The following is a 13,471-nucleotide window of genomic DNA, read 5'->3' as shown; positions in this document are numbered from 1 at the left end:
AACTTGCCAAGAAAATCCCTCCTCCACTTGCCAAAAATGATTTGTTCTCTGTGGACATCGCCACATCTCACTGAAGTAAAACAGATTACCTTTGATTTTAAGAGGAGGTAATTCTGTTTATCTGAGAGCAGTAACAACACGCTGTATTTCAAACATACAGGTTAATACCTGTCTCTTTCAATTGATGTCAAGTAGGCACTCCCAGACCTTTGTACCAAAGAAAGCTCACGTTCTCATCATCACCATAAATAACAATATTTGTATGACACTATACATCCCTAGACCTTGAAGCATGTGTTATCATTGTGTTCGTGATAAGGAAACTGAGGCACAGAAGGGTGAACTGTGCCACATTATAGCTTTACCTAAGTGGTAGCTGTGAGCGATTAACACCTCCACAAATCAGGCCACTACAGGATCTACAGAGTGTTTTGCAGGCAGACATAAACTTATTCTGGTTGTGCTTGGAGCAGATTGAAACAGCATGGTTGTGGTTAGCCTGCTTGCTAGACCAACCTGATATGTCCTGCAAAGAGAGGGCTCAGGCTGAGCATTGTGCTCGTGAACAGAACCGCTTCTGTTCTTTTCAAAGCCTTGGAGGAACAACCTGGTGTATGCCTGCAGCAAAAATAAAGACAGAAAATTGGGGGAAAGTCTCTCTTCCCTGTATCTCTCTTCCAAAAATGTTGAATTTTTGGGCATTTCAACCTGTTGTGGTATTTTCAGGCTCCTGAGACTAAGATTTTTAGAGGTATTTGAAGGTGCAGAAGTCCTGTAAGTGCACTGTGGCTTAGCAGATACCTATTGGGGTCTTTGGATACCTGTAAGTCTCTGAAGATGTGGCTTGTAGCAACCTCAGCTTCACACAAGACTACATTTTCAGAATTATCTAGGAGACCAGATTTGAAAGCATTTAAGTGCCTGTCAGTGGAAGTAGGCATCTAGAGGGATTTCTAAAGTATTTGGCCAATTCAATTAGTTTAGCATCAGCCTGTCTTTGAAAACCCCTCAGGGAGATGTAGACATCTTGGGTACAAATAACCTCACTTGATTTGAGACACCTAAGTGTAAATGTCTCACCTGAGATAATTGTCCAGGCTCTCTTTGCAGTCAGTGGAGAAAACCTGGCCCATGCAGGAGACATTCATGGCAAGCCCATGCATTCATCTTACTCTAAATAGATGTATTAAAGATCCAAGCAATAGCAATGTCCTTCTGAAAGCTCCATTGAACTGTGCCGCTTTACAGTGACTTGAACTGATTTGTAGGTGCATTGTGGCTGATTGTTCCGCTCTCCCTAACCTCTGACAATGCCCTGTGAATGTGAAATCCTGATTCAGAGAATGTCTTTTCCAGATCTGTAGCAGAGATTCCCAAACAGTGGCACACGTGCCGTAAGTGCTGCCAAGCATCTACAAAGTGGTACGCAACACTTTCTGAGCAGTCTTCTATGGGCACATGCATCTTGACGCTGCTGGGAGCAGGTTCAGTTCCTGCTGCCACTGCTGCTGGGGCAATATCCTCCCACACTCCTCCAATAACAGAATAACGAACATACAGCATTATCAACTCCAGAAAGTCAAAAATCACAGACCTAGCTTTAAAATCTTTGTTTGGAAGATTTCTCTCTGTGTCTACACAAACGGTTAACAGTTTTACAGATGTATACGCATACATGTGGAATACACGCAGTTTGTATTGGCCAAGGTGACCTGTGGTCATTGAAGTATGTGTGGCTTGCCACCTTTTCATAAGGCATCTGCTGCAGTGGAACACAGGCCGCTATGTAATCTGGATTCCCAGCCACACAGAGAAATGGTCCAGTACCATTTGCCAAGGGAACTATTGCTGGATCAGCATTGGATGTCATGTCCTCAACCTGGCTCCGTCCCAGGACTCCATGGCAGGATCCCTTGGGTGATACCTGGCATGTCTCACTTGTAAAACCCGCTCAAATCTGCCCTGGCCTCTTTGAATTAATGTTGCTTGTATCTTAAGCCTCTCAGTCCAGTCATGTGAGGATTTTGTAATGTGGTACATAGGATCAGCTAAGATGACCTAATGACCTTGTGGCTCCCTTCTCTATGTCTGCACATAATCACAGGGCACACCAGGCGTGAGATGCTTCTCACCTAATTTTGACATCTTAAGAGACAATTGTCTGAGGTTAAGGTAATTGTCAAAACTTCCCATGATTGTCACTGGGGAGAGAGCAGCTCCTCCCAGAAAAGTTCTTCTCTCCTGCCATGGTTACCCCATATACTCAACTGTAGAAGGAGCTTACAGGACTGTCTTAGGTTCAGACAAGTCATTCTTAGGTGTTTAAGTGAGGTGAGATGTGTATGGGAATTTGTGGACCTCGCTGTGAGACCAGTCTTCAGTGCATTCAAGTCTGTTCTTTCTCCCACAGATGCAGAACTTGGATGTGCAGTCACAGCTGTAAAAATCTTACAAGTCTGAAGGCCTCTACTGAGGACCAAAGTGAAGGTTGTCGGAAATCGCTCTGTCTTGGACCTTTTAGCATTTCCCTTTCAGAAGGTACGGGCTCCTGAAAACTTGTGGAGTGCAAAATTACACTGATATTTGGCTTCTACCTCCCCCAGATAGACGTGATGAGCTGCCTGACGATTGCTTTTTGCACTCTGGATTGATCAGTTTACCAGTAAGCCAGGACTGGCCCTCTGTTGGGTCTTATTAAATAACACACTATTTTTATTTATGGATCAGTACGTGAGTGCATTGCTAAATAAACAAGTGGCTTCTCCTCAAGTCAGAATACCATTGGCAAACTCTTAAAAATCCAACCTATAAAATAAACAGACTCCAGGAGTTACCTGTGACTCCCGTCACTGCAGTAACTTCAAGGTAACAAGAAGTCAATAAACCCCCATCAACAAAATCCCCACTGGGATCCAGCAACTGAGACTCTGAAGCAGCTGTCATCAAGAGAAACTAAGTGATTCAGTAAAACATTAAAGTTCCCAGAGGAACCATAGTTGGGCTGCCTTGATTTGGTGAGAGAGGCAGCCCTGACCACTTACCAAAGGGAAAACATAGGCCATTGAAGAGGCTTGTGTTTGGATGGTGTTTGTAGAGCTGCTCTGCTATTGGACTTGCTCCCTGGCTGTGATTTAGCTGTGTATCATCCCTAGCTGCTAGATGCCAGGGCAGAGGGACCCTGAGCAAGTGAGTACTTTCTCACTCTACGTGAAGTCATTTCACTGCTCAGGTAGGATTTGGTCCCTGTCATTCTGTTCTCAGTCTTGTAGATCCCCAAGCTGATGTCTGATAGCACCTTCAGTTTGCAGCATGCAGTAATTCTGATGTCAATGGGCAGAGCAAACCCTGCCTTTGCCCTAAGGCAGCCAAGATCAGTAATTAATTATCTCTTTTTTCTGGGCTCTTTCAACACAGGCAGCTTTGTCCTGTCTCCCCCAACAGATTGTATTCTCTACAGCAAGGAGAGAAATACCACCTCACAAAAGATGGCTGAGCACATCATTGTGGTGATCCAGACCAGCCATGCAACAGCCAGGACAGGTGCACGTACTGAACAGAAAGGATTTAGGAACCAGTGGACTACTTTCTGTTGCTGCCTTCTCAGGTAGACCCATCTACTTACAGTCAGGCTTTTATGGCCTCCAGCATATCAGCATCAGAGCATGTTCTAATAATTAGTACATTGATCCCTTCTGCTCCACTGTCAGGTGGGGAAGGACTAGTTAGCTTCATTGCATGTATGGGAACCCCAGAAAACAGAGTGCATTCATCTCATCTTACCTCAGCTGTTTAGTCCAACAGGCTATTACAACTGCCTAACAATCAGGGAAGCAAGGCGAGTACCTCTGCAAGACTTTTCAGTACATCTGATGCTATTGGACAAATCTGACATTAGGAATATCCTGACTCTGTCTGCTGCTGAGTGATTTGATCTTCAACTGGGACCAGATCCCTAATGTTAAATGAGTTGAATCTCACCTTGAGGGAAGAGGGGCCTTAGAGAGTTGTATGCGTCAGAGCAGGGAACAAACCCAGCTCTCCTTAGTCACAGCCATGTGCTCATACCACTGAGCCATTTTCTCCTGTATTTGTGTAAACTAAGGGGATTTGGGTTTCCAGCATGGTAAACAAGGATTTAACTACTTTCTCCTTCCTCCCAAATAGCTTTCCCTGAAATTAATATGGTAAACAGAGACCTTGCTCTCAAAAAAGTCTTTCTGCTTGATGTTGTTTTTGTAACTGATCCTCTGCTGGAAAATAAGCAACTCAAATTTCTGCTAAAAATAACCCAAGGGAACCTCTTAACAATAACATTACAAGCAGTCTTATACCCTGCTCCACAGGGTCCTGTGACAGAAGAGTGGACACCCACCCATGGAAGGGTTTAATCCTGTGTGATAAAGAAGCGCTAGGGCAGCTGGCAGCACAGAGCGAGCGGCATAGCACGCCTTGCTCCCCTCCAGCTTTGTGCCCTGCTTGTCAGACAAGAGTGGACAGAGCAGCGTTTAGCACCAGGGATCAGGAGCCAGAAAGAAACTGTGGCCTCATGCTGGGCATGTGTGAGTTGCAAAGGTGGTGGCAGGAAAGGAGAGGGAAGTTTGACAGAGAAACCAGGAGGCGACAGGCTGGAGTATTTTCATCCTCAAACACCCCATTGTGAGAATGCCTTTCAAATAATGGCATTTTAGGAAATAATAACCTTGTGTTTGTAGTTAACACCCTTTAAGACTTAACTGCACCGTGAAGGTTAGAAAGTCGTTCTTTCAGAATGAAAATTCTCACATAACTAGAGAACATAGAAGTGGGTCTAAGCTGCCTTTGTAGGTTGTCCTTCCTTTCTGTCCCATAACAATGAGCGCACACAAATAGTCTGATGTATCCATAGAAGCACAGTGGCAGAAGTCAAAGATCAAGAGAAAGATGACGAGTAAGGAGGAGAGTCATACACAGGAGAAAACCAGGGATTGTGCTACTGCTTTTGTGGGGGGAATAGCAAGAAACTTGCTGCCTATCACATAGTCTAGGAATATCTGTTGGAACTGTGCCTTCTAAATGTCTTTACTTAAGGTTAGGCCTAAAAGCACAAGGCAGCTTACAGCACTTTCATTCATAGGTCTCAAAGGGTGCAGCGCAGAGAGGAGCATATGGTAATCCCTGCTGTGGAAGGGAAAACAGTGGCCCAGAGCATCGTATCACTGAGTAGCCAAGTTGGGAATCCCACCTGAATCAATCCTGTCTCCAGACAAAGTTGTCACTTCCCTATGAGTACAACAGGTAAGTTTTTCACAGGTTGGGGCCACGTTTTCTTTGGCATGCTATGTACCTTTCCTTCACAAGGGAGCTGAGAATGACAGCTAGCAACCAGCCCTCAGCCAGGGCCTCACTGCTGCTGGAGGCAGAGCAGGGCCTGCAAGGAGAGTGTCTTGGTACGGTAGGACGGGAGTTCCAGCCAGGACAGCTGAGGTGAAAATCCTGCACAAATCCATATGAGACACCCTTGCAGCTCAAGACATCCATCAGCTAATCCTCCCTTTGGCAATCTCCCCGCTTAGCCCTTCCATCAAAGGAGCTTGGATTACAGCGGCTGCTGTCTTAATGAGTGAGACTCTGAAGGAGGCTGGTTTCTCCAGGACAAAAAGTAAAGTAAAGTACTTTGCACTGTCTGCATCACCTTGCCTCTTAAGAGAACCAGGCATTTAGCAAAATCACTGAGCCTCAGGAGGGAGTCGAGTACTAGCCCAGGGAGCTGTGCACATGGACTGGATGGGGCCGAGAGAAGCTAAGTGCCTTGTCTCATGCCACAAAGTAATCATGACCTGACCTGGGCACAGAAAGTGCACGTCCCACCTTGCAGGTTTTTGAGCAGTTCGGGCCGTGGCCATTCACTGTCACTATAGACCTACTGGTGTTCTTTGGCAGAGGAAAGGTGTTAACTCACGTTTCCTGGCCACACTCCAATTTGGCTGACTATATTCTTCCTTTCTTAAATTCCTGCCCCACCCAACCAACCAGTTTTGACTGTTTGCTGATTCCCCCATTGCTTGTTGCTGTTGGTTGTGGAATGGCCCCTCTTTCACCCTGGAGCTCACTGCATTTTGTTGCTTAAATGATCTCAGGTTGTAAGGTTATCTACCATGACATTCCCAGTTCTGGAGAAGCACGTTTGCAAGATGGGTTCCCTCCCATTCCTTTCCAACCCTTGGAAGTGTGGCACAAGAAGGATGGTGGAGTAGGGTGGTCTCATGTGCTGTTGCAGAGCTGATGTGCTTAGAGAGGGCTTTTTCAGTTCCTTTCATCACTGTTTTCCCTCTAACTATCGGAACAAACTGCCCATGCCCCTCTAATCAAAGAAATGTGAAGTTAGCAAGAGGCGCCAAAAACATTTCCTGGCAACAAGACAAAAGTAAGTCTACTGAGAAGTTTATGCAAAGAGAATATTTTTAGTATACACAGTTCTGTCTTGTTCTCAGATGCCCATACCAAAGCAATTACTGTACGGGAGATGCTGACTGGCTGGAAGAACCTGTTCATTCTGGGTCTTTAATGGAGGCTGTGAGGAGCTCAGCTTCCTGGTGTGGAAGAAGGTGAGTGTGTGTGAGGAAGGGAGGCTGGGACATGTTTATTTGGGAGGGTAACCTTTCTGGGCTGGGAGCCTACTTTTTAATTTATTTGGTGGTCCAGGAAAATTTGTCACATCACATTCTTCAGCTCCTATTTCCACTAAAGCAATTACATCACCCCAGAGTCTTAGCTAGCTAACAGGGATGCAGCTGTATAAAGTGCAGGCTGGCCATTTCACGATGGCAGCGATGCGATTTGTCCCTAAGACAAACAGAGTTGCACAGGAGAGGTAGAAATCTGGGTCCAGCCAGGGAAATGCAGATTCAAGGCCAACTCTGAACTTCAAGCCAGCTCATGGATGTTTTTTTCTGTGTCTGCTTTTACCCCACCCTTGAGCTCCTCACATCAGATCCAGAGACACATGTGGCCTCTTAGGTTCCTGTAAGTACCACAGCTGCTGTTTCTGGGTTCCTGGGAGAAATGCCCAGGACAAGTACCAGGGCTTTCCAAGTGATAGCGGCAATGGTCTGAGAAGCATTTTGATGGTCTGGAGTTGCAGGGCATCTTGGCTTCTTGACAGCACTGTATTTTGCAAAACAAGGATGAGGGATCAAGGCCTACAGGAGTTGGGGCAAAGACTAAGACACAGAGTTGTGGCAAAGTGCTGAGAGCTGAGGAAGGTGGAAGGGGAGAGCCCTAGAGTGTGGGGTTTCCATGACAGAGAGTCAGTGGCTCTCCCACTCACATACTCGCATTTTGGTGCCATCCCACATGCTAGCATGTGTACAGGAGAAAACTTGGTGTCTGCTGGGTCACAACCCCTTGCTATGGCATGCTTGGGTTCAGACTCTTAGTATTCAAGGGGACTTTGGGGTGTCTACTCATGGAGTCTCACAGTGCCTCTGAGAGGTGTCTGAGTACTGTACCACCGTTTCACTCACAGCAGTGGTAAAGCAGTGCAGGGAAATCACCTAGTACAGCCAGAGAGTGCGGCAGTGTGAAAGCCAGAAGGAGAAAACTTGGGACTGCTGGTGCTCAGCTCACTGTGTTCTCCTCCAGACCTTGCTGCTTCCTCTGCAGAATGCTGAATCTGCTTCTGAACTCCATGTCTCATGTTTCTAGTCTATCTTTACACCAAAATCTTAACAGCAGTTTAAAACTGGCATAATCGGTCTTGATAAAATGCATCTGTAAGCTCTTGCAGGCAGGGATTCTGCTGAACTGTTCCTCCTGCAACACAATGCAACCATACTCTCAGAGAGTTAATAAATACATATGTGCCCTTTAAAAGAAGAAATCAGGAGGATTTTTTAGACATTTTTAGGCAAAGGTTCTTTTTTTTCATGTTGTTTTTTTAATGCAGCCTCCTTGGTAACCAGTTAAAACAAATTCCTCCAGTCTGTAAACTAGAGATAATGGAGTTCGCCTTTAATCTCGGTCCGCTACAGATCAAGTTACCTCTTAGAAATTACTTATCCTGGCCAAGCAAATGAATTGGAATTGATGTTCTTAATTGTTTTCTAAATTGCTGTTCCCCACTCCCTTCCTCCCCTCCTCTCCACACAGCTGTTTTGCATCAGAGTCTAGTCTAATGGGTACTGTCACTCACACGAGGGGGTGAAGTCATGTGGCCATAAAAGAGAAAGACTGGGGGAAGAGAGGGAAATACCACCCAGTGCATTATCTGGCTGTGACACACAGAAATTGAATAGAAATAATTCCTCCTAGGGGGCTAGTCCCAACAATGGACACAGTTCTGTCTTGGGCTAGAAAAATGTGGAGCCTCACTCCGTTCTCTGATAGTCATTTCTCTCTCACAAAGAAGGAAGATGATTAAAGTGCTAGTTTGGGACACAGGAAACCTGAGTTGAAACTGCTGACTCTGCGGCAACCTCCTTTGTCTGTTTTTATGCAAGTTGCTTTGTTTATGCCTTAGTGGCTGCATTTGTAATACATAAATAATACAGTTCCCTTCCTTTCTCCTCAGGGCAACAGTGGTCTTTCATTAGCTGTATCTTACAAAACAGCTTAACCTGCTCTCCGTCTCCAAAATGTGCTTTGGTACTCCCTGTGTTTACATATATTAGTCTCCAGCTCCCTTGGAACTTGTGTTGCAAAGCCTTTGGGCTCTGGGTGCATCAGGCAAGGACTTAACACCAGAATCCCATCCTTCCACATCCTCTAAAGTAGGGACAGATCTCAAGTCTTAAGCAGGAACCATCTCCTGAGGATATTGTGCTCATACAAAAATCATTCCTGCATGTGAAATGTATGCAAACTATTTCACCAACTTCCGTGTCCTGCCACTATGTTCCCTCCCAACCTATAAATGACCAATAATCCCAGTTTTACTGCCAGCATTTTTCCAGAACTCAGCTGTTCCCTTTCAGACCTTGTACTTCCATGGACTGGCAACTGTTTTCTGCTCATCTGTCCATTCAAAGTAGAACCCAAAAGAGCAGAGGTTATCCTCTCCTTAACCTCTCCCAGAAGGTCTTTCTTGACAAACAGTCTATCGCTTACTCTCACTACACAGTCAAGTTAGTTTTCTGAGGGACACCAGGGAAACAGAAAACTTGCTGCCCGCATAAAATCCTGAAGTGCCTGCTGGAAAAGCAGCAGACTCTTGGATACCTGCTTGTAATAGCTGAGAACAATGTGTAGCATAAATCCAAGAAAAAATGACAGGAAAGAAGTTCTATACAAAACAAGTTAAAAAATCATGCTAACTGCTGGAGGTGGTGAGGAAAGCCAACTATCCTAAGTGTGGAGACTTTTTCGCTCCTTTTCAGTAAGGAGAATGTGGATTGCTTGGGCTCACTGCAGCACTGCACACAACTATCAGGTACCAGATGATTGTTGACATTAGCAAAATCGTGTGCATTTATTCTGCAAATGCCAGCCTGCAGGAGCTGCACATTAAGCATTCTTCATAACTGGAAAGAGTCTGTAACACTGGCTAGCCTGTCCTTACAGACACAGCCACTCTGTTTAAGCAGCCTTGTTTCTTAGGATGTGTAATGCAAATAGTTCTGATGATTCATATTAACATCACAGTGCAAATACCCTTACCTCCCTGGAGAAAGGAGAAGGAAAAGAAAATCTAGCTGTGACAAACCTTAGTTACGTGACTGGGAGGTGACCTGATGTGCTTATGGAGAAAATAGTGTGAGAATCCAGAGGGGATGGATTTTGGTTTGCTTTGCTCTTCTGCAGTTAGTCATCTCTGAAACAGGTAGGGTCACTGGCCTGGAAGGAAGAAAATCAAATGTGAAGGTGTTGGGTGTTGTGAGTGAGGTTTTCAGAAACACGAATGTGAGTTAGGAGCACAGCTTCCAAGTCGTGTGAGTCAGGTACACCTAATTGTCCAAATCTGGGATTCATTTAGCTAAGTGCCCAGTTCAGAGCTAGTTTTCGGAGGTCTGTCAGAACTCAGGGTAGCAAGGGAGGCAATTCACGAGGCTGATACATCCTGCCCATCACAGGCACTGTGCTAGAAGGCTCGCTGCCTCTATCAGCAATCACAGGAGTGGTCCCTTACCTGATTCTGTCAAAGTGATCCCAAACAGCAGACTTAGTATTTAAAGTGATCGAGTATGACTGTGGCTCACAGGAGAACCATCTCTAGGAAGAGATGGCTACAAAAAGGTGTGGTTAGGTGTCCTTCTCCTGCCTTCATATGTGGGCACTATTTTCCAGTCTGGGAAGGAAAGCAGACAAAAGGTGATTAGAGCACTGCTCAGGAAGGAACTCTGACCTCATCACAGCTTCCTTTTATCACAGGGGGTTTTTTCTAGCTGTTAGAGCTATAAGCTGAGCTTCTGCACTTTTTGCTTCTTACCATGTTACCAGTAAGGAAGACTCTGCAACCAGCAGTTTGCTCAAGAGGTGCCAGGAAGAAGGGAACCCAGTGTGCTTTTTCTGTAGCAGTGTGTGCTAATAGCAGGAAGGAGAAAAAACTCATTTATGTCGTTGAAGCAAACAGATGTGACCCTTAGATGGTGCTACCCTTGCTGACATGAGGTACTTGCTGACTCCTTGAATAACCCCATTCAAATCAATCTAACTGCTCTTGGAGTGAGGTTCTGCTCGGTGTTAATGAAGATGTCGGAATCTGGTCCATGGGGAATAAATGCGTTGAGCAAGAAGGGGCTCTTTTATAACCTCTTTCCTAGAACATGTTTGGAGGCCCACATTTGCAGCTGGTTCCTATCTCAAAGCCAGGCCAAACCAAGCCCCCCTCACCAGAAGATGCAAGCATGCCCAGACTTTTGGAAGTTCAACTCCAGATCCAAACATTAAGCCTGATCCAAAGTTGATAGACTCCCACTGACCTAAACAGACATTTGGCCTGAGCCTCCATGACTTGGGCCCATCGTGACATTAAGCAATACACCGTACACCAATACTACTGGCGTGTCTGGGCCCATGTAACAATATCATCCCTTTTCATTTTTTTACTTTTTGCTTTTAAATTTTTTTTAGGGAAGGGATTGGTCTCAGGGAGGCATAAACTCCCTTCTTTTCCATCCCTGATTGAGTATCAAACTCCTCCGCTGAGATTTCTCCATGGAGACATTGGGTTTTCCTGGCAGGCAGGGTTGCAAAGTACTCAGCGGAATGTCTACAGCTCTGCAGCTCCAGAGGAGCCAGGAGGCTGGGCATCCCAGCCAAGGGAAATACTGCTGTCGTCCCAAGAACACTTTCATGGAGACTGAGGTGCATACTGGATTAGAGGCAGCTAAGCTGGGTTCTTGGGGTTTTTTGTTGGTTTCCTTTTCCCCCTCGAAAATCTAAAGCAGGGGGAAGAGCAGTCCACAGACAAGAAATCTGGGGATCCTTGTGAATGTTGCAAAATGTGGTTTGTAAATGGATCTTTTTGCTTCTGCTACTTCTGGTTTGTTCTACACATACACACACATACACACATACAGAGAATAACTTGGCAAGCTCGTGTTTTCGTGGCACAGCACCAGGAAATGGGAGTTCCCCTCCCAACAGAGAAGATCAGGGCAATGAGGCAAAGGTGCGGAATCAGACCCAGGCTGAGTCTCAGCGGAACGCTGGCCCGGACAACTCTTACACAAATAATCTCCAGGAGCTCTGAACCCATGCTTCATTGTGGACACAGACAGTGCTGTAGAAAAAACACACTGAAATTGCTTCTCTTTCATGGCATCTGTAGTGTAAAAATGGTTTTCGTCCAAGACATTTGTGGTCGGAAAATCCTGACACCTCATAAATTATCTTAGAGGCGCAACAAAGCTTCAAAAAGATGAAACTCAATGCTGTTTGAATTTTTTTGCATCTTCTGCAGTGGAGGAGCATTTTCAGTCTCAGGAAAACCACCACAAAAAGAGGCAGCAAGAAGTGAGAATATTTCTTGGCATGAGAGCCTCGGTGCTCAGGGGAGTAAGGCGTCTTCTATTATTTATTTTTGGCCACCTCTGTGTTCACACATCATCAGAACATGATCCAAGCGACCAGGGGCAGCCTGATAGCGAGGTGGCTGCTGCAGTTAGGTGACACTTCCAGGTCCACCCAAACACTCAGGCTAATTACCCCTGCATAGTGCTGGGGGCTACATGGGTTGAGCACCTTCCAGGATTGGTCTGACAACACTTTATAGGTGAGGTGGGTGCGGGGTCGGGGTGAAGTAGTGCAAAACCACAGTAGGCTTCAGTGTGAGTTTGCAGAGAGCATGGAGCAGTGTTGCAAGGAATGGTTTATGGTCTCTATCAGCCCATACCCACAAGCAGTCAGTTGGCATTTTTTAAAGCTGTTTTCCTCTTCCTCTTGACTACAAATGCAATCCCACTGCTAGAGCTCTGGCTGCCCTGCTGCGTGAGGCTAAGCAGGCTGCTTAATCCCTCACACCTTCCCTAAGTATAGCTAGTCTGAACGAGGTCAACTGCCTGGCAGTTTCTCTTGCTCTCTTCTTGGATATTTCTTCTTTGCTATATAGAGGAGAGTTTCCTTCTTCCAGATGAGAACAAAGTGGAGAACAAGGACCCTGAGGGTGATGTCACACACAGCCCTTTTTAACACAAGAACCTTTGCAGGTTCTTAATTACCACATGTGGGTATTGGGGTGGCAACCAGCTGTCCTCTGCAGCTCATTAAACCCCGTGTTGCTCAAAACAGAGGGAAATGGAGGTGGTGCTTGAAAAGACAACAGACACCTGGTGTACAGGATGACCTGTGGTTCCCCTGTTGTGGCATGTGGCAGGAAGGACCTAGCCAAAGGCAGTTAGTTCAGGAAAGAAGGGCTTTTTTTTGCAGGGTGAAAAGTGGAGGAGATGTTTCTAAGAAGGCGAAGACTCTTGTCTCTTGTCAGGAAGAAATCATCTGACCTGTAGCAGGCCTTGCTAGGATGCTGCCTTATGCAACTGCTGCCATCCTGATACTTGCCTGGCCTTGCCTTGCAGTGCTTATGGCAGGAGGTCTGGTGTGCTGCGGGGTGCTGGAGTTGTGCCTGCAGCCTTGTGAGGGCTACTTGGGAAAGGCAATGCCCAGGATGTGACAGCCAGCCTTCCCGCAGGGTCCCAGCACAAGGGGGATGCTGCCGATGTAAAGCCAATTTTGCAGTCAGGGACAATGCCCCCTGGGACGGATAGCGCGTTTTAGGGTCATTACTTAGCCCCTTTACTGAGTGATCATCAAAATGGCTCCATTTTAATCTGTAGCATTGCCTGTTGCTTTTGTGTGTCTTATTTTGGAGAGTGAAGTTACAGGGTAAGATATGAACTGCTTTCCATTTCTGTGGGTGGACAAAACTTTCAGATCTAAAACTTCTCTCCATATGTTGAGCCCTCTGAGTCCCTAGCAGGATCTGACCTCCCTGCCCACTTAGTAAATCAATGGTTTCTAAGGCGTGTAGAACTGATTTTATGGCAGCAAGATGCATTTC

The sequence above is a fragment of the Cariama cristata genome, unplaced genomic scaffold (genome assembly GCF_000690535.1).
Source record: "Cariama cristata isolate BGI_N322 unplaced genomic scaffold, ASM69053v1 scaffold556, whole genome shotgun sequence".
In the NCBI taxonomy this organism is placed as follows: Eukaryota; Metazoa; Chordata; class Aves; order Cariamiformes; family Cariamidae; genus Cariama; species Cariama cristata.
This window is presented reverse-complemented; position numbering follows the sequence as displayed.